This window comes from Oxyura jamaicensis, chromosome 3, assembly GCF_011077185.1.
Source record: "Oxyura jamaicensis isolate SHBP4307 breed ruddy duck chromosome 3, BPBGC_Ojam_1.0, whole genome shotgun sequence".
Taxonomy (NCBI): domain Eukaryota; kingdom Metazoa; phylum Chordata; class Aves; order Anseriformes; family Anatidae; genus Oxyura; species Oxyura jamaicensis.
In genome coordinates, this window is record NC_048895.1 from 97,443,081 (window position 1) to 97,470,792 (window position 27,712).

Here is a 27,712-nt window from a genome sequence, read left to right on the forward strand (position 1 = left end):
TTATGCAAGATCATCCTCCTTGCTAGTCATTCTCACAGGGTATTTACAGAACACTACATGGGAACTGGTGAGAATCTCAGTGAAGGTACCACCAGGAGGAGGCTACTTAAAAAAGAACATACTGCATGCATTTCCAGGCAGACATTTAAATAGACATTTCTAAAAAGTATTTTCTTTTTCATATTCCATCCCATACGTACTCACATATATGTAAATACACACATGCAGAAACCGTATTTGCATGTCATTGCAGGTAATACAGGAAGAAAGAAAAATGTAAATATGTTTTTTAAGCTATTTCTAGGGCTTTAAATATTTCTGATACTTTTGGATAGCATACACTTATTTGGAAGTAGTTTTCAAAACGCAGCCTTCGGAGAGAAGTATTTCACAAATCAAACTGATTCACTCAGAGCACATTTTGCCAAGATAACATTTACTGGAGTAGGGGGAAGAGGAAAGAGAGAAATCAGGGAAATTTGTTTTTATATCAACCCAGTGGAGTCATATCTTTCCTTTTCTGGATGTTAGATTCTATGTCCTGAACAAGTTGTAAACCATCTCGTTAAAAAGATCTCAACCAAATGCACACAAAATATTTTAGCACAATAATCTGTTGCTCTTCTACTGTCTTTCTACTTTGCATTTTGATTTCTTTACCCTAGCTGGCTTGGGGTCGAGGTACAATTTCATCTGTATAGGATAATTCCTACCTGCTTAATACATGCTAAAAAAATCCTTTTCGGCAAAACTTAAGTGAAGTGAACATGAACGTGACTAGTCAGAAAAGTCTCTCCGAATAGCCTTTAGCTGCTTGTATCATACAACAGCACTGTTCTCTGTGCAGTTATCTCAATTAATCTTCTATCAATACACAAAGAAGCCAGAGAAGAGGTGACCAGTAACATTTCAGTGTGCCATCATTATATTTACTGTATGTTTTCATTTTTATTTCTTCAGAGGTATAGTACATGAATTAAAACTAGTTTAATTCATATTATTTGCACAGAATACAATCTGATCTGCACTGATTCAGGGTCTGTAGTATCTTATTTTCTAATTCATGGGATAGGAAATTGGGATCGCTGAACCAAGCCAAGAGGTAGGCTACTTTTGTTTGATAAATAGAAGTATTTTTCAATAGCACTTGACCAAAAATGCAGGAGTTTCAGCAAAGCCCGCCAAACTCCAAATGGACTGTCTGATGATTTGGCACAACTTGAGATAACACTGAAAGCAAGTATGGCCAAATTAGTACTTGCATTCAGTTAAAATGAAATGGACTATAATATAAATAGATCAAAATTGGGCCCAGATCCTGCAATTCACTATGCAGGCAGATTGTCAAATGCAGAATCAGCACTACGGTGAGCTGAAAGCTAATGAAGGAAAGCTCTAAAAAATAAATAAATAAATAAATAAATAAATAAATTGCTAGAAGAAAAACTATTGAAATCCTGCACGTAACTAATATTTGCTAAATACCACAGACATTAACAAACTCTTTAAGAGCAATTATTTCCAGCCCGTAAGCAATTCCTTTACTCAGTGTAGTGAAGGGAATTTCATGCAACAGTGTGTCAAGCCAGTTTGGAAAAAGCTCCAAAATAACCCTGACCACTATGTTTACCCACAGCAAAGCAAATGTTTTAGTAAGTATTAACCAGTCCAAGTAGCAGTGCACTTCCTGAGCAAAATCCAGGTGACAAGAGATTTTTGAAGGAGACTAAGGATGAGAGAGGAGTGAAAGGTTAAACACACAAATCACAGAAAGAAAGGAGTCTGTAAATGCTGGGCTTTTTTTGAGAATTACAGCCTACAATGCAGTTCCTCTGCTTAATGTTTGCCCTAAATTAAGAAAACAAATGGAGCAGTTCGGTACTATGAAAGACCCAGTTTTATAGATAAAGCTATTTACATTAAGACGACAGGTTGCATCATGTTATATAAATCAAATCTTTTACTGTGACTCAAGGATCTGCTAGGAAAAGTCAGAAATTCGGTTGAAAGAGATGCTCGGCAAACCTGAACACCAAGGAGAAAAAAAATGAAACAGAGAAAACAGAACATGTTTCTAGACATTTTACAGAGAAAAAATAGGTACAAATAATAAAGGAACAACAACAACAATAACAAAAAGCCTTACCATGATGTTTGCACAACTGTGTGTCTGTAGCCCATGCTATAAATGTGGATCCCTTCTATTCCCATCATCTCAGCCCCTCTAGTGGCCAGTACCTGAAGATCTTGCCTTCAGGAGGGACAAGATCTATCAGTATGTACCATTTGCTGCTGCTCTGGTATCTTGTCAAAGATTTTTTTACTTAATTGTGCAATTTTTTCAGGAGATATAACTTGTCACCTTTTATTAGCATTTTTGTCAGTGCTGCTGCTACGTGCATACATTTAATTGCTAAGCAACAAAGAGTAAGCTCCCACAGCACATTCAGTTACTGCACTCCCTTTGCCATGCATTGTTACTGGTGCACTTACATAATCTGAAATACAAAAAAAAAAAAAAATGTTGAAAATATTTATTTCTGTTTCCATAGCATCTAGAAGCCACAATCTGGAAACAGACTCCAGCGTGCTAGCCACTAGGCTGAGAGCTAGCAAGGGAAGCTGAGAGCACATGAACTGATGCAAGGTGGAGGAAAGTTAAAAGTAAAGCTGAGTTTCAGTATTTGCATAGATGAATAGGCTAAAATACTCAGAGGCGACTGTCCACCTACAGCTAGACAGCAGATGTTTTCAGACACTGGGAAACTATCCCTCTGGCTAAAATTCCTTAAATATTGGAGGCATTTGCAAGCATGGTGGTCTCAATATGCAGATCAATAAGGTCGCAAAAGCTTATCAGTTTGGAAGAAGAGATACATCTGCACTGTGTCGTGAAATGATCTCTTCTCCCTTCTCACTTCAAGGTGAAGAAGAAAAAACAGGGCAGGCACTATTTCCTCACCAGAAAATGTACTTTCCCATCTATTTTTCCCACTCGAATGTATATTTGCCCCTAAAATTGAAGGATGCCATCTCAGAAACCTGTGCTTAGCGTGAACCTGGATTATTTGGTTTTACCATAAGAAAAAATTGTTATTCTGTCATTTATTACAGAACAGATATGTTTGTAAAAGAATTCTTTTATTTCTCCTGAAAGGTAAAAGGCCACTGTTCCATGCTTGCCGTTGGCATTATTACGAGCCATTATACCCATCACAGTCAGAATTGCATTTCTAAATAAAGAGTGCTTTATCTGCAATATTCAGTGGGAAGAGCAGCTTGGAAAATGAAGCCATTACTGTTTGGGTGTACGAATTTGCACAACCACATATAACTATTTTTATTTCTGCAGTGAGATGGAAATTTAGGCACTGGGCCTGACTCTCACTGTGTCCCTTTGACATCTCCCACGTAGTACAAACTGCAAACTGCCTACAATGAACCAGCTGAGAAGACCTGCTAGAATCACCCCAAACTCATATTTCAGGATATCAAACATTAAGTATAATAGCATGGATAATTTAAAAAAGGTATCTGATCCCAAGGATCCAAGCAGAGTGTTAAGAAAACAGGCAGTTGCTATTAAATCATGGCCTTTCAGTACTTAAAGGGGTCTGATAAGGAAGATGGAGACTTTTTACCAGGGCCTGCAGTGACAGGATAAGGGATAATAGTTTTAAACTGAAAGAGGGTAGGTCTAGGCTGGACATAAGGAAGATTATTTTTTTTTTTTTTGATGATGAGAGTGGTGAGGCACTGGCACAGGTTGCCCAGAGAAGCTGTGGATGCCCCATCCCTGGAGGTGTTCAAGGCCAGACTGGATGGGGCTTTGGGCAACCTGGTCTGGTGGGAGGTGTCCCTGCCCATGGCAGGGGGATTGGAACTAGGCGATCAATCGTTAAGGTCCCTTCCAACTCAAACCATTCTGTGATTCCATGCACACAGTTCTGTTGAACAGTACCAATACTTATTTGGGGTTCCAACATTTTAATGTAAGCCCTTCCAATTAATACTTTCATAGAAAAGAAAAAAAAAAAAAAAGAACAATTTTGGCCACCCCAGCACAGTAACTCATATTTGGTAAGCAGCTATCTGAAGGAGGAGAAGATACAAAGAAATTGAACTTCTCCAACAGTGAGTCCTGTCTCATTTGGAGGGACAGAGACAAGGTCTGTGGTTGTGTCCTAGGCGCACCGTCCTGCATACTCCCATGGGAAGACCAAACAGCATTCTTCTAAACAAAACGCTGCAGGAGCCCACAAAGAACATTATCAAATTCCTAAACTAATTAATTAAAGCGGTACTTAATCATACAAAGTGCTTTTGCATTAAGCTACTCAAAACATTAATTATTTAACTCCTAAAGTATCTGTGTGAATATATTCTTTTTATTATTATTTCATAAGAGGGGAGATGGATGCTCAGAGAGGCCATATATTTCCAAGAACCATGGAAGTCAAGTTCTGTAGCTTCTTGACCTGAAGCAGATGCCAGGTGGGAGACGTGGTTCCTGCTTCCTGTGTGACTTTGGATGATTTCTGTACCCAAGGTAACAAAGTCTCATGTCAGTATGCTTAAGCTGACTATAGAGTGGTTGATAACACAGGCTTTTAAGACAGAAATTCTGAAAACCCTCTCAGTCTGGTAAATTAATGACATACTATACTCCATGTGCTGATAACAGTAAGGACTTGATCTTTTTCTCACCGTTTAATCTCTGAGCATTCAAAAACTAAATGCATAGGCATGATTCTGTATTTCCTAAAACATAATTCACTTCTGAATTCTCACATTTAACATTAATAGTTTCTACTGCTTAGCTCAAGACAGCAGGTTGTTTGATGGGATTGTCCATAAGCATTGGCCTAAACACCAGGCACACCTGGGCCCAGCACAGCCGTAAGGAATTCAGTGACAATCTTATAAAACGTTCAGGGTCTGTCTCTTAGTGATGACTGCAATCTGACTGTGGAGCATTCAGTGCACTATGTATCCTCTGAACGTGGGTTCCCGTGACAGCACGGACAATATAGCCAATAGGGAGGAAAAATAAAGGTTGCATACGACCATTTCAATCACACACTACAGCACAGAGTTCTGATAAATGCTTTGTTATTCCCACAATTTTATAATTGCCTTTTCATGCCTTCAGAGGAGAATTTTACACATAATCTGTTGGCTTGTAGGAGCTGAAGAGGAAATCATACAAGTTAAGTGTTGGTTATAATTGCTAAAGACCACAGGGTGATGCCCCAGTCCAGAGGCGTAGGCTGCGGGCATACGTGTATCCGCAATGCAGCAGCTCTGAGCAGAGCTAATGGGATTTGGGAAGGCAACTTTTTTCCCTATAGAGCCCCATTACAGAATGTGCCTGTTTACAATAATAATGAAAGGGAAATGGACATTAACATTGCATTTTCCAGACTGGGATTCTCAGCAGTTAATCGTCTTTTATTTGACAGAGCACTGACAGTAGCAGTAGGCTTTGCTCATACATGAGCAAACACCCAGTATCATGAGTGTTAATGGGACCACCTTTCTAAATGATGTGGCTGGAGAAGGACTTAGTGAGCTCAGAAAAAGCTCTTTTGCTAAAAATAGTAAAATTGAATAGTTTTCATTACAGTGGCATTTTTCAAGGACTGGATTCATCTCACATAAACCAGCAATAAAATAATTTTCCGCCAGTACTGAGCTTATATATATACATATATGTATATATATATGTATGTATGTATGTTTATTTCTAACTCAAAACATGTCACCAAAGACTAAGTCCAAGCCAAATTAGAACTGTGGATTAAAAAGACATTTTCAAAAGGAATGTGCGCATAAAGCTCAGATATTTCTCTGTTCATGAAACAAAACGTGTGTTTTGGTTGCTTCTTTCCTTTACAGACAGATGATTCAAAGTAAGAAAAAAACACACTTTCATTAAAGACAAGCATATGGACCTCCTGATGGAACTCTTTACATTTCTTTTCGTTTCTTAATATCAACAACTTCTATGTTTTTCACTGAACTATTATTTTCACTTTTTCTATATCTACTATTTTTGAGAGGTATGTCTTTAAACCAATCTGTTAGCATATGTGTTCAGAGTGCTCTTTTTTGCCACACCAGTGTGGGGAAACAATTTTATCCTTTATCAAGTCTGGAAGTATTCAGGACAGAAAGCAATTGAATAAAGACCTGAACAATAGCTGTGAATTTTATTGTTGTAATATTATTAATTTAAGCCTTTAACAAAACAGTTTGTTAGGGATGGGTATGAAGGAGCAGAAAATTGCAGAAGTTTCTGTAATGTAGTACCTCAGAGCTATGAACAGTACAGCACATCTTCAAGAACTTCTCTCCAAATCAGTGTTTCCTTGCTTGTAATGCAGAGGCAGAGAATGTTTTATTTGCCATACTTCAGAAATTGCTAAATGCAGCTCAACAGACAATACTTTTAGAATCTGTAAAATACTTAAGCTTTGAACCTGCTAGAGACTGATAGGATGTACACATTACAGAAAAATGAGATCTCGAGCTTGGAAATACTAGGGTATAGTTAATCTCAATTATATTCTAAATTTTGCTATCAAAATGGTACATGAAAAATCCTCCCCAGTTCCAAATGTTTCATTTAATTGAAAGTAGGTTATGGGGCAAGTGAGAGCTGGACATGGCACATCCCACACAATCAATATCAAACGTATGGCAGTGAGGGGGTACAATTTCTAGAAATAACTTAAGTTGTGGAGTAATATCTCTCTGTATAAAGGCAACAAATATTTGATGAAGTTTATCAATCTGTAGAAAGCACTTTGTGACATATGAAAGAGGTCTTTGTCCTTTGGCCTCATTAGTTCATAACAAGAACAAAATATAAAAACACACGTATAAATGTTCACAGGACTTTATTAAAACATACATATTTGTATATCCAGAATAAAATTCAAATGCTGTCATCTACACTTCCCAGAGAAAAACGAAAGGAAAGGGCTTAAAGTTCAAAACCTTTTTTTGACAAAACTGTTTTGAATGTAGACTTCTACTCTCTGTAGCTGTTGCCATTTACCAGCTCTTACACCAATGACATTAGTTTCATGATATTTGGTAATTTTGTTTATATCTTGATTCAGTCCAAAGTAGTTCTCCAGCAGATAAGACAGAGAACCTGTTGGGAAAAAAAAAAAAAATCTAAATAGAAATGTTCAGGTATTGAAGACCAGACCATTTTTTTTAGGAAAGAATACTCACTAGGCTGAAGAAAACCTTCACTCATTTTCTAAAATAATGAATGTATTGGATGAGGTTCACTTTACATTCTTTACTATAATAAATGTGGGAGCAAATTTGTATTGCTTATTCTAATGTGAAGATGAAAACTGTGGTGTTCTACTGGCATGCAAAAAAGCGTATCCGCAGTAGTGTCATATTATGTACAATATAAAATTAAATACAGCAGAATTATGCAGCATGCTGTCCCTCACTAGCACTGATAAACATCAAGTGTTTTCACAAATGGAACAATAGCATCCATTATGTTGTCTCAGATTATGTGTGCTTCATAATTAACATTATTAGAAGAGGAAAACTATGTTCTGTAAAAGCAGTGCAGTTAAGTGACATTCATAATACCTACCATGCAGTCCATTAACCTCAGCAATTTTAAGTAGCGTCATAGTCATCCGTGGCATTTCAGATTTCTCACAGCTTCAAATCTGTGGGCAGCTTCACAAGCTTTTTGCAAAGTTTCTCATGACTAGGACATCTGTAAAATTCCCTCCAGACTTTTCTTCAATTAATCTCGTTACACACCCGGTAATTCATATCTCTGAATAAGGATAAAGGTATGACCTTAAGACCATGCTCTATTGTACACAATGTTTTTATTTTTTCTTAACTTACTGATAATTAGTGGTGCTATAAGATATTAAAAGTATTCTGTTTCTCAATCTTACCTTTTTGTCTCCATTTCAATGTGTTTTTGATGAGCAGCTTTCCCAGTTGAGTCCTATAGTGAGGAGTCAAAACAATACAATATCGATCTTCTGGCTTTTACCAACTAATCCGCTGTTTAACATAGCTGTCCTCAAAGGTTTTAACAATATTGCTATTTAGGTGAGAAAAAATGTATATATTTTATAGTCATATGAAATAGTGCAATGCTGACTGACGTGTTGCTTAGAGACAACAACTCAAAGCAGAATCCTAAAATATTCAACGAATTACAGTATTGCATATCACTGGCTAGTATTTTGACATTCTCATTTCATATTTTGTAAAAGAGAATTTAAATCCAGAAGACAGCAGAGGGAACCCATTTCACTTTTGGTAAGTGGCCATTGAAAGTTCTCATGGTTTTTAATTTCCACTTAGTTGCTCTTGAGTTTGGCCTCTCTCTTGAGGTTCATTTTGCTGAACATTTTTGTTATTCACCAACTGTGAAAGAAAGAGCATTAAACACTGCTTCACTGTCAAATTTTCTTCCTGGATGTGTACTCAGGAAATATGTAAGGGTAGTACTGGGATGCTCAATTTTGGCATGCTGGTTTTTTGTTAATTTCTCTAATCCACCAAGGGGAGAAATTGGTGCCTCTTCGTTAATTCTAATCCCATGAAACTGGTATTCTTTTCCTGCAAGGAGCTGATTCAGATTTCATCACCAAAACTGAAGCAGAACTGCCGTAACAATAACACCTTTAAGATACTTCTCTTAGGAAATTCTGGTAGTCCTGCCTTCTTAACATAAATACTTTTGTATTTATGATACAGATGTGTAAGAGGATGACGTATCTTCTCCTCTGGCTGGCAGTGCTAAGTAGTGTTCTATTACATAACTTAATGTGATATAATATGAAAGATATATTTAGATCCCCAGACAATGCTAGTGTCTAAGAAACACAAAGTACACTGGGTCTACTACCCCAGACCATACACCCAGTTCACATCAGTGCTAGAAGAGTGACAAAAGTCAAATCTTCTCTGTTCACCTTGTATTACGCAGGCATTACACAGACAGCCTCCAAACAGCATACAAGCGCACGGCTTTAACTGGTCTGGATCACACATAAAAAGACTTGTATCAGAGGGGATGTAGAATTTTGTGACTAAGCTGCAAATTCCAGAATTTTTAAGGACTACATGTGCTTGTAATGTCATGAATGGGGAGAAAAAAATACTGATTTGTGATTTGAGTGCATGGGACAGGCAGTTGCTTTGGATCTCAGTTCTCCTACCCAACTAAATTTGCTTAACTAAAACCCAAATTTACAATGGCTTATTTGTATGAGGGTAGTTACAATTTGCCAACTTGTAATGAACACAGGCAGCAATCGCACTGAATGGCTTAGAATGCTTCATCAGAATTATGCCATGCCAAATCATGCTGTGCCAGCAGACCACTCATTTTGGGCTGGCAGCTTTCCCATTCTACCTATTTGCCCTTGTTTAAGCAAACTTTTTGACAGAGTGATGTCTTAAGTCTCTAGGGAGTCTGGAAAAAGATTCTCTGGAGCCACTGGCCCCTGTCCCCACAGCAGAGAAGACCAAGCCCTGCAGTAGTCTGCAGTGCTCAGCTTGCCTGCTGATCCCATGGGTGCCATGAGCTCCACTGCCACAGCCCACGAGCACTCTCTGAATCACACCTTGTAACGTAAAACCTCCCTCTGCAAAAGGATTTCTTTGCAAGGAATGGGAGATGGTACTTTAACTAGGAAAACAAAAATAAACAGCCAAAAAGTGGATTTTGTCCGAGGAATGATGCTGTAAAACAACGTCCCAGACTCCCTGCCAGCTCCGTGCTTGTCTGAGCCTGTACAAACAGGGCTTTAGAAGGGGGGAACCAAATTTAAGATTTGCTTGATTTATAGGAGATTGTATGTAAAATCAAAGACAATGATGTATAAAGAAAATCATTATTTCTACCTTTGACCATATTCCATTGCTGTCTACAAGTCATCTATTTTTTTCCAAACAGAACTGTAAACTAACTAAACAGTAAGAACTTGTATGATAAAACAGAGTATCCAAATTTCTAACATACCATTTCTAAAGGTCATTTTCTGTAATGTTACACTGATTACCACCTGATTAAATTGCCTACTGCTCCAAATTTAATGAGAGACTGAAAATTCTCAATGGTAATTGGAAGAGCCGATGTCTTTAAAGAGAGAAAGTGAGTGGGTAGCTAGTTGAAGCACAGAAGAATGCTTATTAGTGTGGAGGTGGAAGAAGTCCTTACTGGGAAAAACAATTAAAGACTATTTTATTTGGAAAACACTGAATTTTTATTTGTACTATTTCACTGGAATCCTGAATACCTTATCTAGCCAGCAACCTCTTTCTTACTTTCAGTTGCAGACTGTATGATAAATTTAATGAGTCCACATTTTTCAGTATAAAAGATTTTTGAAAATTGTCAACAGCTCAATATTTTTACAGCTCTCTAACTGATTTCTGTCTTGCCCTGTGTTTCTTAAAAGTAAAAACCTTGTTACTCAAAATAAAGCCGTTCTCAGGAAATCCAAACACACATAAAAATACAAAGACAAAAACAACAACCTGATTTTATGTTATAGAGCCTCTACATCAGGAAATAAGCAATAATTTCCGCTTAATTAATATGAAACCTTGTAAAGGCACTAGGTATTATTTATGCTCTTGCAATAAGATATATCAAAAAAGTATAACGGGGATTGAAATGGCATTAAAGGAAACCACTGTTAAGGATGTGGCTCACATATGCATTAGGGAGACAATGACAAAAGGCCAGTTGTTATTAAAATTACCGTATTTTTTAAAATCATAATTAGATTTTTCCCCTAAAAGATACAGTCTACTCTACATAAATATTATTTAAAGGAAGTCCTCTGAACTGTTTTATATAGAAGATCAGGCAAGGCAATTGCAATAGACCTTCTGGGTTCATACTCAACAGAATTACTGCTATTATTATTTCTTTAAGCCTGCAACTCCATCTTGATATCCATATTTTACCCTGAGTGCAAAATGCATATCGGAAATCTGGACTGACTTATTTGCAAGTTAAAATGTAACATAAATGCAACATTTTAGCTTATTAAATAAAATTGCAAGCAGTTAAGACTTTTAAAAATATCATTGAAAACGGGTAACTCAGTGGTTCTAAATTAGAGGGAAAATAGCATAAGGAAAATCTTTAAATCTGTCCTAGTTCTGTGAAATGACCAGTCCAGCTATTGGGAGCTATGATCAGTTAGGACCCTCAGGTCATTGCCAGAAGAACTGCAAGCGTCCCAGCAGCAAGAGCTCTTTCAGAACCTGTATCTGATGTTCGTTATCCATCCTCTGCTGGGAACATGCCAAAATATAGATTAATTGTTGCTCAAGACTGGGGTTAAAATCTGTCCTCAAGCATATGACCATGGTTTGTAGCTCGGCTGAAAGACTGACTTGTTTTCAAGTTCCCAATTTTATTTTCTTTCAGAGCAGGTGTTTTATTTACAGTCATATCTGTCTGGGTGAAAAGGACAGACATCAACTGTTATTCATTGGTCTGGTATAAAATGTTTAACAAGTAGGAGAGCGGCAAAATGTGCAAAACAAACAGCAAGACCAAGCTGTAAGCAGCAGAAGAGATTGAAGCATGAGCAACCACAAACATGAGTCACCCGACCCCTGTTCCAAGCAGCCAGGAGAAACGTGCCTCAGTAAAATGTTATTTCCCCTTTTTTTTTTTTTTTTTTTTTTTTTATGAGAAAGCAAATGCAGGTACAGGCAATTCCCTTCAGGTCTATTACAATTTACAATGGATGCAAACATCACTCTTAGTGTGGTGTTCAAGGAGAATGGGGAGAACAGCAACTATCATCAGAGCAGAGACTTAACACTTCCCAGTACCATCATTTTTGTGGGTGATACAAAGGGACTTGGCTAACTACGGCTTACCGATGCTATTGCATTATAAGTTATCATAAATAATTGAACAATAGAGAAAAAAGAAAAATGCCCAGGCACAGTAGTACTTTCAGATTGCCTACAAAAGGGTTTCAGGATAGAAAATATGTTGCTGTTTTGAAAACTTTTTGCATCTCTTTGCCTAAAAAGACTGAGACCCTTTTGCCTGTACCATTAATCAATATTACTTTCCTCTAGCCAAATGGTGTATTGGCTTACCTCTGCAGGCGTGGAGCGGATATACCAATCCCTGGTAAGAGGTCTTCACTTCCCTGGCCTCAGACAAAGCAATTTGTAAGACTTTTGATTGCAAATTGAAAAGGAAGAACTCTTCACAAAGTCTTCTGCTCACAGGAAGGTTACTCTTGCATCAGAGGTCCCCCCAACGCCACTAAACCCTCATTTCCCACAATAGATGAGAGGGATGCAGCAGAACAAGATGTCTGTGCAGGTGAGAGGGTCACAGAGCTGGTATAAGCTCCCCAGGAACATTATTCCATCAATAGCTCAAATCAATCCTTCAGCTCCTCTAACTTCAGGAAGGGTCACATAGCACTTGTTGCCTTGTCAACCTCATGTGCCCACAACCGGTGTTCAAGAGGGATGACACAGGCCTGGGGCTTATTTGATGTTTGGAACATGCCATAAAGTCACGCCAACAAAAAAAAGCAGCACACTAAACTAAATATCTATACTCTTTCACCTCACCAAATGCCCTTAGCAGGGCTTTGGGTTGGGTTGGTTTTTGTTTGTTTGTATGCTTGTTGTTGTTTTGGTTTGTTTGTTTTTTTTTTAGGACCTGTTTGAATGTACTTCTGTGATTATCACTGAACTCCAATCTGAAATAGAGGAAAGAAGACTGTAGAGGTTCCCCCCAGCACCCTTAAGCAAGGGACAGTGAGGAGCACCCATAGTGGAGTCCACTTTTTCTTTTCCTGTTTCTGCTCTTATAGAACTTTTAAGCCAATGTTTACCAAATTATTTCTAATTCTGGTGAGAGAAAAGGAAAAAGGGGAAAGAGAGAAAGGGAGAAAGGGAAAATGAGACAGAAAGAAGTGAGTATAAGGGCTAGCTTAAATGCTCAATTCATACTATTTCCAGAACTGTTTATATATTGCCCAGATTTCAGTGGAATTACAAGAAAGCTATTTAGTGGACTAATGGCCACTGCCTTAGAGAAAGACAATCCTTGACAGAATAGAGACGAAAAAAGTGAGGTAAGCAATTATGATTACTAAACTACATAGTGGTTATTCATTTATCCTCAAAAGAGAAAACATACTTTATTATTTGCTCCATCTGAACTCTGTGGGGTAAGCCTGATTCTCTAAATACTAAAGACTACTTTACTAAAGCACCAAATGAACATAAATAACTTTTACATTCAACTTTTAGGTCCTGTGTCACAAAGCTTAACAATGCCAAGTAGATAAAATCAAACAAATCTAATTCACATTTCATGACAGAGAGATTGAGGAATAATAAAGCGTAACAGTATAATAGCAGAAAGGAAAAAAACAATAAATCCCTGCATCATAATGGGTTTCATTTTCTTCTCTGAGAGATACACATTGCCATTAGTCTTGCAGGCTATATACTAAGACAAGGACACTTAGTCATGAAATCACTGTCAGAGAACTGGTAACTGTCAAGAATCTGTTCATCACAACACTTGTTTCTTCTTGATTCACTTAAACTTGAACAAAACTGAATATTAATGCACAATAAAAATAGTAGTCTTTGCATGCAAAACGTATGTGTTTCACTGAAGACACCCCCACTTCCTCCTACCAAACAGCTGTGTACAATAGTATATTCCAAAAAAAAATCTTTAATGCTAGAATACCAAAGAATGGCTGAGGTAAAAGGAAGTCTTTTTGTCAAATGCCTTGTTTGGTGAAGGCACTTGTATGTATTTTTATTTTATTTACCAATTATAAAACTGCCAGTGTATTGCATAACTTATTTCAAGCCCGAACTAATCTACAATAAAGCTATGATCTGAATGAATCTTTAAAGAATTATCGTCACTTTCTACACCATCTATTGGTGAGCTAAAAAGAGGCAACAAATGAAGTCTTACTAGAAAATAAACGTTATGGATTGACATGAGAATCTGTTATTAATCAATTATTCAAGTGTGCAGGGGGAGCGGAGATGTGTTGAGAAGCACACTTTGGGTCCAAAACAGGAACAGCAAACCTCAAGACAGACACATGAACCAACAAAAGTAGCTCATCGAATTTAACCTGAGGCTAATTGGTGCACTGAATAAAGGATGTTATAACTCACTATGTGCAAGGTTTTTGATGGCTCTGTTATCAGGAAAATTTGTATGATGGATACCTCTTGTGTGGATGTGTTAAGTTCACAAGCTCCTGCTAATGTCTTCATTCATTTCAGCCCGCAGGGAGTTTGTGCAAAATGACATTAGCCAAACCAGGGCAGTTTGAATGTTATAAAGGGTGGTTCTGGGAATATTTATTTCAGGACAGGATTTTCATCCAGTAAAGCCAGCAACTGCTTAGTGATGTACTGAATTCCTTCCAGGCCAGAAGGACGTGCAATGACCAAGTGTGCAGAACCAACACCAGTTTTCTTTTATACTGTAGGAAGTTGCATGGTCACCAGGTGGTATACTCACAAGCTTGACCTAGTTTTACTAATACAGTATTCTCAATGATTAACAGCTTCATTTAGACTGTGCACTGGGCCTTATCTTCACTAACGTGCCTGTTCGTTGACCACTATCCTGACTGTAATCATGCTGGCTACCCATTTAGCATTAATTTAGGTTTCTAGCAGAAATTCAAAGAAGCCATGTTTTTACTGAAGGACACCAGAGCTGTAGCTAATACTGTTGAATGAAACAGCATTGCACTGAAGCTGTACATCTAAGAAGATCATTTTGTGTCTATACCAAACTAAAGAAAACAAAAGGAAGTTCCTACTATTGATGAAAAAGTATTTGTGCCCACAGCTTTGTGTCAAGGAAGAGATGGCTGGGAGCAGTGCTTTGGCCTCTAAAGCCCTTGCTTCACTGAGCAACGTCAAGTAACCACTGTGTGGACCACCAGGCTGAAATCATCATATTTCAGCAAGGGGATTCCCAAGGGCCCAAACTTCTCAAGTCAATGGGATTCCTAAACTTCTCAAGTCAATTAAGGCAACAATCGGGATCTGCTAGCAAGCATGGCTCAGGAGATCACAGACGGTAGGTTAAGTATGAGCTTGGGCCTGACACCAACACACAGCAGCAGCAAGAGGGAGAGACAAGAAGAGGATGGAGTAGTGGGAATCCACCACACACTTTCATGGAAAAGCATGGCCAAACTGGGCGCAAGCACACCTGAGTGTACCCTGTTGTTAACCAGCAAACAGATAAAGGGCTGTGCAGAATGCAGGGAGGAGAAAGAAAATAACCTGTTAGAGATATTTGCCCATTTGACATTTGTGCTAGCAAGTGGAAAACTTGGGACAAGAACTACACCTAAAGTGAAGCTGGGATGTTTCCACTCCAGCATTCCGCATACTGTCAGGGAAGTGCTGCTGGAACTAGTAGACGCAGAAGAGAATTTCATCGTGTTTCAGTATTAAAGTTTGCAAACATAACCATCAAACATCATAAAAGGACACTTTTTCTCTCAGGAACAGCAGGCAGAATAGGTATTTTAGGCCAAAATTATAAACTATCAGCCTCGGGTGGGGATGGCGGAAAGAAACTGACTATAGCTAAACATCAGATTCCCAGATACAAAAGTTGATTTAAAAACCTGATTTTCAAGATGCTGAGTTCAGTCAGTTATGTGTAATTTTCCTATGCTTGATGTTCACTTCAGCTGAGCTCTGCTAATTATAACCTCACTGTACTCACCCTCTCCATGGGGCTCCTATTTTGCACAGGGCCACATTTTAATTAAAGAGAATGTTTTCTTCTGTGCCGATGATGCCCATCCAGACCTCCTTGCAGAGTTTTCCTGTGGTCCAACTGTTTACATATATAACAAATGGGTGCAAAGTGGTAAAGTAGCTGCAGACCTAATGTGAATGACAAAAAAACTTCAGCATCTCTTGCTCACAGGCTGCCTCCTTTTTTACTTCAACTTTCAAATTGGTGTGAACACTGTTCTTCCTCTTTTTTATTTTTTTTCCTTAGAATTATGCTGTAAAAATATGGAGACCTCAACAATTCACTCCAACAATGGTGAGGAATATTTATGTTAATTGACAAAACTGAAAAAAGTGAGAATAGGAAGATTCTTTCTTCCTCAGACCGAAAGATTTAACTGAAAGAAAATGGCATTTGGTGTTTTCCTTGCATGGGCTAGGCTTTTACGCATAGACACAACAGGAGAGATTAAGAACTAATTATTTCCATTCACCTTGCAATATTCAAAATACAAGGTGCTGCCATGAAGAATGTGTATGAGACCTTAACTGGAATAACAACTATAATTCCTTTTCCTAATCTTCCCAGGTAGCAGAGAAATAATACTAGAGATAGTGAGAAAAACATTCTTATGTTAACATTTCATTGAAAGATTTTGTACATTTAACAAATTTGAAAAATGTATTTTTTGCATCATGATTCAAGCTAATAGCCTAATTAAATATCTGTAAATTGTAAATTACATTTCTCTAAATTATAATCAAGAGAAAATTGTTAATATGCTAAAAAGTTAAAATTCTGTAGGTACAACCTTTTCGCACACAGGTCTCTCACCTTACATAGCTCTATGGTTTTGTATTTCAGATTACAATTATTGGTCATAGGTGATCCTCGAGGTCTGCCCCATGCCATAAAACCGGCACTAAGCTGCTCAGTGATGGCACAGGAACACCTTACTTAGGTGTCACTAGCCTGGGTGGAATGGTTATCATCTTCATCCTTTGCAGCAACCAACCTCCTAGTGGAAAAAATACTGCCTCTACGCTTCCTCCAAATCATTTGTCTATGTGTAATTTTGCCGTTTTGCTTGGAATGATAGAGGTAGCTCTATATAGCCCCACTGTACAACATGCATTTCTGTTTTAATCAAGCTTAATGGGCAGAAGCTACAGAACAAGCTGACAGAATTGGAAACTTCTGGAGGACACACAACCTCTGGAGAACCACTGGGGCACGGGACACCCCTATGCTGGCAGGAGAGTAGCGGGGTCTAACCCTACTCTCTCCCACTCCTGCTAGTCCATCCTCGGATGCTCTCACGTATGCTGCCACTGCATTATTACCTTTATTCTAACATTTAAGCAAATGCCTTCTAGGTGAGAGCAAGCTGTAAGTCATTGTTTTGTTACTATTTTTCATCAGAATGCAAGATGACGGTGATTCAGCACCCATGCTCTTTCCAAGTCCCAAGTTCCCACCAGCTCCAGCAGAGGCACTATCAATGTGCCAAAAGCACAGAGCGCTTGCTGCAAGAGCATTCAAATATTAGGGAGAACGATGAAAGCACTCAACTTCTGTTAAGAGCACCCAAAAAGGGGCTGAGACAAGAAAATTGCCAAAGAATATTACAGAAAATATGACATTAATAAAGTTACCAACTGAAAAGGACCTTTAGAATAATATAGCCTCCATCCTTAAACAAAATAGGTCACTGTCTACTTCATTCACCTTTTTACTGGGGTAAACATGAAGAACTCAAATGCGTGTGTGGCCAGGAACAATTGAAGACAGCTCTCTGAATTCAGGGCATATTCATATCTTGTTTATATTTTAAGAGATTTATTGATAGACCTGAATGCCCACATACGAGCAATGCCCATTACTATTCCTACATGTGTATGCAATTACCAAGAAGCAGTGACCTTTTTCTTCCAGGCACTAAGTTTTCTACAGATACACAGCTTGTCAACTTCAAAGAGCCTTTCAGTACAATGCGAGGACCAAAGCAAGAATATATGTCATTTGTTGCCTTGATCCAAACTTTTAAAGCCTTGCTTTGCTTCAGTTGGCTCAGATCACTAGTTCACAGTCGTTCTCAGAAAAAAATTAAATTCTTCATAAGAACAGCCACACTAAGACACAGGGTTCAAAGTACGTCTGGTATCCAGGGAACACCAGTATTGATTGCAATGGGAAGTTCAGAGGTGGTGACTCAGATTTCCTCAGCAAGAAGCGAACCCGGAGTGGGGGAGCCTGAGGAAAGGAGACAAAAACGAGCAGCGTTGAGGTGCAGAACCACCACCAAGGTGTTGGGAATAGGAAGACAGAAGGGATAATCCTGATCATTATCAGGAATTCTGGATACTCAACATTATTCTTCTAGGATCACAGCAAGAACCTGTGAATCCCTCTTGTGCTTCCTGGGCCACAGCCTATCAACAACCTGGCCCTGATATCTGTTCACAAAGGTCTGTGCCCTATCAGTACTAGTAGATAACATTCACCAGTCTCTTACTATGATATGACATACACAGCCTTTCCACACAGCTGCCTTACACCCCAAAATAAAGTGGATGCATCCAAGCAGCTTCCCACTGGGCTGCTCCTTAGCCTCAGCCACCACCTGCCTGTGTCCAGGCATTGTCTGTGGAAGGGACAGTTTTGGCCCCAGCCAAAAAAGAAACCAGTCCCAAAAAAACCTTTATGCTAACAAAGGTTTTGCAGGGAGCAGTAAGATAAGATTTGCACACTGCATGGCTCTGTTTACTAGCACAGATGTAGCCTCAGTCCTTATTTACAGTCTGGATGAAATCATATCTATCTTTTCTAATTTAAAAGAAAAAAGAAAAAGGGAAAAAGGAAAAAAAGAGCTCAAAGCAATAATCTTAAAAGCCAATCAACACAAAATCTGTGTTAAAACATACTAAGCAGAACCATTTCTCAAAAAGAAGAGCTCATGTCAAACTGCTGTGAGGAACACAAATATCTAGCTACCAGCCCTGTAAAAACAAAGTCCTGCAACCAGACTGAAGTTTTGCAGTCCTAAATAGGAACAAAATATTCCTTTCAGTGCTAAAAACATTATGATCTGGACATAAACCTGAAAGACATAACGTGATGAAAAAAAAAAATAATCATCTTTTGGAAATTCAGGGAGTAGCTGTTGAAAAAATGTTAACTCTACTTTGCAATAATTCTCTGCATGTAACCCTACAGATCCAGAAGTGCTTAAGCTGGAAACGTCAAGGCAGCTCTGCCACCCCAACATTTGACCACTTGGTTCTTCTGGTGCTGTAATGAGACCTGCAGCTGCACAACTGGGAATCAATGGAGGTTAAAAGGGTAAATTTTCATCTGGATTGGTTCTTTGCATGTGCTCAAATGGACGTTTCCACAGCCCTGGCTGTGGGGTGGGAGGGTGTAGGAATGGTCATCCAAGCTCAGGACTGGCTCTTCTCAGCAAGGTAAATCCCTCTAGGGACTGTAGGGTGATGACAGGCAGCCAAACCCCCCTGCAGTGCCCCTGCATGTATAACTCTTGCAATGTGTGCCCAGGTTCATGGTGGCCTCACCTGTAAGTTTGCAGAAATATTAATAAGGGTAATCTGAGGTTCCAGAAGACCTGTGGGAGCTACCACAGTACAAGGAAGAATGATATTTTGATCTCTCTCTTACCTAATTTCTCACTGTTGAATTTTAATATCGCTGCTGAAATGGGATAGTATCACAGGCCAGAATTGGCACTGTGGGAAATTAATTTATGAGCAAACATTCAAGACATGTCCTGCATTCAGCCTCACAAACGAAAAAGTGGTTTGTGTGCCCCTATTGCCCTACCCTTGCTGTGCTCCCAGCATAGATACAGAGAGTGCTCGGGCTTGGCAAGTCCACCGATTCTCCAAGAAGACAATCTCTTACCACCTCTAGTAATGCTGCAGCACAGCTCACAGATAATTACTGCCTCATCAAGTTTCCAAAATGTTCCCCATCCATCTTACCCACTCTGCTCACTAGCTATTGTCAGGAGCTTTACATATTTGATAGCGTAATCTTCCTTTGCTTATTATTTGTTTTTATTATTATTGTACCATTATAATCTCATTATAGTCTTTTCTAGTTTCAATTATTGTATTTATTTTTTTTTCTGAGTCACTGTAATTGCTTTTAGTTTTTAATAATGTTTAAAATTTCCACTCTCTGAAGCAAGCATTATCATTCCCATTACAAAATTCAGTTAAGAGGTTGTCAACAGTCTTGGATTGCGCTGCTCTTGGATTGATCTTTTTGCAGTACATGATACATGGTGCATGTCTTGCCAATGTCTCCAGCCTACAAAAGTAGATTCACTACTAAACAACAGACTCATCAACTTATAAGAACTCATTGCAGAACTTGTCTTCATATTTGTATGAAAGAGAAATATGTTATAAAATGCTTAAAACCCAGGAGCATTATGCATTTATTTTTCAATTCATCCAACTGTGGGAATTACTGGTTTTCTACTCTGGGTGTGTGTGGAGAAACTACAATTTTATTACAAGACTCTGAACTTCTGTGACTCAGCAACCATTAAGCTTCCAAAACATAATCACTTCAATAAAGTAATAAAGTAACTCCCCTCTGACAGAAAATAAGACATTCTCCTCATTTCCCATGCTGTAACCTGTCAGGAACCCACTTAAAAACAGTACAACTTTACTTGGTTGCATGGCTTGTCCCTGAGAAATGTTTGCAGAACCACTGCTTGAAATTCTAATGATGCTGTTATTTATTTAACATAGAAAACTTTGCTATCACATCCGATTAAATTAATTTAAATGCTTCTGACATACCAGGATTGATGTTTTCCTTTAAATTTAAAATGCATTGATATTGTGATATATTTTTTTTTGTCATTCTTGGTATTTTAAAGAAATTGCTTAATTACTCTCTTGTGTAGGCAAAGCACTTATGTACCAAAAATACTTTAATAAGAATTGGGTTTTCTTTTTGAAAATAAATAGAGCTGAATTTATGAATAACTTGGCAACAGCTTGAGCCCTCTTTATCTAGGAGAATTATTTAAAGATGTGTACAAGTCCCACTGCAAAAACGACGCAACAAGAAAAATATTGCAATACCCTGCTCAAGAGGCACTTTCCAATGTTTTGAGAAATATGCTTCAGCACCTAGCCTCACACAAGTCACGTTCATGGTATACATCACAAGCATGTAATGTTTTCATACTTTTAAAATTTGAATTTGAACTCAGCAGTTAGATGCTGAATACAGCACTTATTTGTGTACAGAACTAGATTAGGAAAGTATTTGTCGGGGAAAGACTGCTCCAGTGGATGCATGTACTTCTCTGCAAGCCACAGCTTGATATCCTGTTATTCCATGTTACACTTAACAGCCAGATGCATTCAGAGGTACTGCAATGAAACTGCTCTTCAGGTTGTTCATCTGCATAACTAATGATCACTTTAAAGACAGAAAGCTCCATCCATGAGAGCATCAAGATGAAAGTTAAAAGCTGTGAAGTTAAAGACAGCTGGGAATAAGATAGTAATTTAAGTGTAATTTTCAGGAGAATACACAGGCTGCATTGTACAGGTAGCAGGCTCTGATGAAGAAAGAATTTGAGCCTAATCCTGGAGCCCTTAATTACTGGAAAAGCCACTCACATACAGTTCATTGTTTCACAAAGACCTGGAAAGGATCATTAAATCATCTTGCTCAGCGTCTATTTCTCCAAAGACATCTACATTTTACACAAAAACTCCAGCCAACTTGGTTGTCTGAAACATAACCTTTTAGAGGCACTCATCAGCTCCATGTAATCGTGTTATCGGCACCAGCACCTGCAACTTGACCACTGAAATTGCAAGGCACAAAGCGTTTTCAGAAAAAGTAACATGCAATAAAAATGAAAAGAAAAAAAATGGTCTACATGGAGTAGCAAAGAGAAGGAAGGATTTATTTATTTATTTTTTAGGTTCGGTGGTTACCTCACTGCAGCTAATATCTAATTTTATATTTAGCCAAATTGGCAAACAGTAATTACAGTCTTAATGGCAATCAGTGTATGCACTCAGTTGCACAAGTAAATAAGTAAAGCAGCACAGATGAAGATCTTTAGATTTACCTGAAGCGCATTAGCAAGGTATCTGAATGATAAGTAGTTTGCAATTTCCAATAAATGAAGGTGAGAAAGGCTAAGGAGCCTGGTGTTCAGCAGGGTTAACATTTGGATAGGAATCACAGTGCATGTCTCATGCATATTCTATAAATACACCTCTGACTAGACAGGCCTGATCTCCCTGAGCTGAAAGGGTCAAACACAAATTCTTTAGGTATGATAGATGTGATACAAAAGAGATCTGAAATGGAGAAATGAACAATTTGTTATGGGAAATGGCCATTCCACTGGCTAAACATCATCACCATCAAAAAATAAAAATAAAAAAAAATGTATGCAGTCTGTCTGTGTTCTTGTTCTGCTTTTTCCAGATAGATTGCAGAACTTTGTATTAGGAAATGTTTCTCACCCTGGAGTGATATTCATCTGGTTCAACCCAAATACACCTACTTTTCTGAAAACTCAAAGATCCAGCTTTAAGCCAAACTGAGGCATTTTACCCAGATCTTAAGGTGTGGTGTTTGTTTTTTTTTTTTGTCTTTTTTCTCTTTTCTACATGTCCACAAGTTTATCCAAGATCTCTTCCACACAAGAAACCTGTAATGTTCTAATATTAATTTCAATAGTCTCATTTTTAATTCTCCCCTTCCTATTCCCTAGTTCTCTATTTAAATAGCCTACCAGCAAGTCAGATCTTTAATTCCCACAAAACAATACGTTGAATCCATCACCATAGAACAGAAAAAGCTGAAACTTCCAAAAACATTTTACTCTGCTGCTGTAGTCAATACTAGAATTGTGACCTTCCATTATTGGTCCTAATGGACCACTTTGCTTTCCCCGAAACCAAAGCAGCTTTTTTGGAAGGTGTCCAGCTTACTAGGTACATATGAGATTGATTTATGTAACTGGCTACTCTAATAGCTATTCATGGGCGTTCCAGTTGTTCATTTCAGATACAAGCCTTAAAAGATTTTTTCCCCATCTTTCCCTCCAGGTTAGTGCTGAATAGGGTTAAACCTGATGCCACTTGCTGCACATCTGTTCCACAAACAACCTTGTTTCACTGCAGTCACGACAACATTTGAGGTCTGTCTTTTAACCAGCATCCAGCCCATTAAGTCTGTGTTCTGCTAAAATAGAACAATGGTTTTAAAATTGTCTGCATCGAGTCAAACTGCTTACAGCACTCTATACACATTTGGCTGAAATGAACTAAAACCTCAAAGAAAAACTCTCTTGGCAAGACCTACTTTCAATGAAACATGAAAAAATAGAGAGTCTAAAAGTGTAATTGTTTACTAACAAAAAATATGAGGTAGGATTCAGTTTTTGTACCAAATGAAACACATTTGTTTCTGGAATTATCCTGATTGCTACTGGGCATACTGGTTTAACACTGACGTTTACCTTTATAGATACTTCTCAATTCTCTTTGAATGATTCCAGTATTAATAATGAATCAGAAAACTTTCTCAAATAACTCTTTTCATATGTCTATGTATAAATGAGATGACTTTACAGATACTAACATTGTTCTTAAATACCACTGGTATGGACAGTCTAAACACCTCACATAATACAAAGCCTTCAACCTCTAAAGTCATATCCAGAATAGACTAATTTATTGAAACCCTCTGACTTCTTTTGTAACATCTTCCACCTTCTTCAACTATGATGGGCTTATTCCTCTGCTAAAACTTTTTTTTGTTCTTAATTTTTTTAAAATTAGACTTTTCTCTACAAAGTATGTACTTTTCACTGATGCCCTTGAGCTCACTGAAAATGATGAACACTTTCAAGTGCTTTGCTGTATCAGGTCCTAATCAAGAAAGAAATCAGGCCTACAGAAACTTTCCTATCTGTGATGACAGAAAGCCCAGAAGCCAGTTCTGCATCATTTTAATTTACACATCCATATTTAGAAATAACCTTTGCATTTGACAACCAGGCTGATGCGATCCTGAACAAAGACAAACTCACCAAACTTTAAAACATTATTTTAACACACTTCCCGGATGCATTAATGAACATCCCAGACAGAATATAAAGCTATTTTTGACTTGCACACCAATAGTTGGAACTAAATTCAGTATGGAATAAATAAATAAATAATAATAATAGTAAAAACTTTAAGAAATTTGAAGTAAAGGCTTTCAAAAAAAAAACAAAGAAGCTATAACTGGGCTACAGTTTCTTCAGACTCCTTCATTAGAAAAAAGTAACTGGCACACACAAGGTGAAAAAATGTTTTAATATTAAGAAATTTGCAGGGGAAAAATCCTAGATGGAAGATAATTATGCAGCTTGTACTACATACATATATGATCTTTAACTCATTTGCATAAAATACTTAATGTTCAAAATCATTATTGCAGCAGTATGCCTAACTGAATTTGTGTATTTTGTATAACATAAGAAAACAGAGCGATTAAAATCCTACATATTTAGTTCTTATTTTGTAATTTGAATGTGAACATAGTCAATTAAAAATACTTAAGTAAAGAAAACACAAATTACCACTGGGATGGTAGTTATTTTATAAAAATATGCCAATATGGAATGTAGAAATAAGTTACTGTAGTCAGTCATCTGATTTTTGACTATCATTTACTCATTGACTGGTGAACATGCAATATTATCTGTGCATCCCAAAGTCAGTAACTATAGCAGAAATTAAACTTTTGTGTTAAAAATTCCGATGCTGACATTAATGAGAACATGCTAAATGTTTTTCTTGGCTTTCTGCAAAGATCACTTCTAAATTAATTCAATGGAATGAACTAAGTACTATGGATAAGGATGCAGAAACAAGAATTCTTTTTAAAAAGGCATGATTTACCACAGATGGAGGATTTCAGGAAGGCAAGAATGGAGAGAGGATATATTCGATAATGAAGAACCAATCTATAAATGAACATATAACGGCCTTCTTAAAACTGAGCTTTTAAACTGAGACTTTCTTCTTATGCTTCCAATTCACATAATTTAAGAAGCATTAATACTGCTGGGCTGCTGCGTTGGCCTACCTCATTTGCTTTTCAATTAGTGTGAGAACAGAGGTAAATGCTTAACAAAATTTTTTAAAGCTTTTGTTTGGGCAAAACCAAAATGAAACAAAATAAAACAAACATATATACACAAAGAAAAAAAAAATAACTACAAGACAGCGTTGGGATCAATGAACTCTGGTCACATTTTGTTCCCACTGAAAGAGCGTATTTCAATGCAATCATATCACACTTGAGAAAAGCACTCTGTGAAGGCAAGATTTACCTTCTCCTATCAGGTTTAGAAAATACAGTCAAGGGCCAAGAATCTATTTCAGTATTTTTTTCCTGGAAAAGAGAAATCTCAAATTCATGGTAAGTTTCCTGGTACATAAAACACCATTGCAAAAAGAGAAGCACTCATCTATCCTCTGTGTCCATGACAGGCTGAACAAACACCAGTAGGTTTAAAGTTGCAACAGGGTACACTCAGTTTGAGGTGTTTTGCACAATATTTAACTGTAAGGATAACCAAACATGGACCTTTCTAACATAGCCTTAGAAAGTCATGGAACCTGCCCTAAGCTACAGAGCCATCAGGAGTGAACTCCTGGCGGGTACAAACAGAGTTTGTATTAGTGAAGGATAAAAGACTATATGATCTATTATCTGAATGAGTTAAAATGGAAAACATGGGAAACACATGAAAAGCCATCAAATCAGATACAAGTACAATGAAAAAAATGAAAGATACCTAATTTCTCCTACTACAGTAAGTTTTAAACTAGATTAAACAATATGCCATTAGGCAGAATTCTTCTACATTTCACATTCTCCAGATAGTCCACACAAAGAGAAATTATCATTCACATTGCCATTAAACCATATACATACAGCTTACACATACATATATAACTATATCCTTCCAGTACCTAAAGGGGAAGAAAGCTGGGGAGGGACTATTTACCAGGGAGTGGAGTGACAGGACAAGCACTAATGGTTTTAAACAAAAACAGGGAGATTTAGATTAGGTATGAGGAAAAAATTCTTAGCTCAGAGGGTGGAGAGGCACTGGCACAGGCTGCCCAGAGAAACTGTGGATGCCCCATCCCTGCAGGTGTTCAAGGCCAGGTTGGACAGGGCTTTGAGCAGCCTGGAAGGTGTTGGACGTAGATTGTCTTTAAGGTCTCTTCCAACCCAAACCGTTCCATGATTCTGTACAGAATTAGGCAACAATTCCACAAGAAGTTGTGTTCATAGGCAGATTATGCTGTAAATTCGCCACCCATAAGGAAGATATCAAAGGTGACAGTACAGAACATGCTCATGAAGACAAAGATAGAGATATTACTAAACTGTACCAGAGAGCCTGGATTATGGACAAGCTTTATTTATCACCTACCTAGAACTTAGGAAATGCAAACCATGATTCTTGGAAAAAAATAATATTTCTGAAAAGCAAATCACAGGCAATAGGAATCAATTGTGTTAGAGAAGACACGCTGCTTGTGGGAGTTTGAAAACTCAATCTAAAGTGCAACAACATTGTGGCATGACTGACCTGCCTTCACCATGGCTGGCCAGGGTGCAAACAGAAAAGCCAGTGAAGGTAAGAATGGATAATGCAAGTTCCATCCTTAACTTTATTGACCACCCACAAAACAAACAAACAAAATACAACATGTTTTTGTAAAAATGAACAGACTCTTGGCACTCCCATTCTATCATACTCATATGTCTTGAGAGACAAAATTCAAGACCTACCATGCTGTGCATGTATGCCCAATGCCAGGGGGAAGCAGATAACAAAGAAACACCAAAAGATGTGTAGTGCAAGCTAAACCTCCCAGGTTCTCTTAGAAAGCTTAAGGTTAAGCCTTGTCTTCCATCAGATTCCTTAAATGAGAAAATAAATATTTATGGTGCGGCTTTTATACCTTATTCAAAAGATCCAACAGTGAGGCAACAAAATTCAAGACAAATAACAACACAGTTTTTCAGAAAGCCATATGTCTTCTAAAATGCCAAGCGGAGATGTCAGCGAGAGTTAAAGATGCTCTGCAGTTTACTGTTGAGAGTAATTTGTCAATAACTTGCATGACTACATGATAAAAGATTTTTTTTCAAAGAAATCAGCCCAGCGTTACCTAATGTCGAATAGTTAAGAATGTGCTAGCCCAAAAAAGTAAATTACTTAAGTTTAAGCACATTGAATATCAAGCTAAGAAGTGTCTCTTAAATTATTAAAAAAAAAAAAAAAAAGTGAGAAAAAAATAAGTAAGTTACAAAGAACAAAATCAGATCAAAAAGCAGGATGCCAAACTAGAGAGAAAAAATCCTACGGGGAGCCACAAGACATACAAGACATTAGGCATGGAAATCAGCAAAATATCTAATAAAGTGATAAAACTGACAAATAAAAAAAAAAAAAAAAAAAAAAAAAAGGATGAGAAGAACTACCAACAAGGGAGAAGACTGGAGTTATTGACTATGCTGAGTTGTGAATGGCCCTAAAGGAAAAGGAAAACACAAAGCATCAGAGAATATATCTGTGATCTGTGAGGCTCTTGAGTTACAACTCAACAAAATAAAAATAATGAAATGACAGGATGTCTTCCACAAGGACTTACACAATAGAGTTTGAAAAGAAGAAAGATGACTACAGCCTCGCCACACATAAATTACTTGAGTAAACAAGTCAGAGACTAGCTGGAGCAGAAAACAATGAATACAGACCAGCAAGGATTACTTGTAATGGTTCCCAACAGAACTGTATCTTTGCAGCTA

The 27,712-nt window shown here is 37.7% G+C and overlaps 1 long non-coding RNA gene across 2 annotated transcripts; it reads right to left on the reverse strand.

The window, feature by feature from the left end:
* Positions 1-6,883: 6,883 nt before the first annotated feature.
* On the reverse strand, positions 6,884-27,160 carry LOC118164212. Of its 2 annotated transcripts, XR_004749374.1 has the most exons (4): positions 26,690-27,160; positions 7,950-8,101; positions 7,631-7,822; positions 6,884-7,162 (listed from the first exon to the last, which is right to left on the reverse strand). It is a non-coding gene; the product is annotated as an uncharacterized LOC118164212 (long non-coding RNA). The 2 variants fall into 2 exon arrangements; XR_004749373.1 differs by lacking the exon at positions 26,690-27,160 and having other exon boundaries at positions 7,950-12,239.
* Positions 27,161-27,712: the final 552 nt, after the last annotated feature.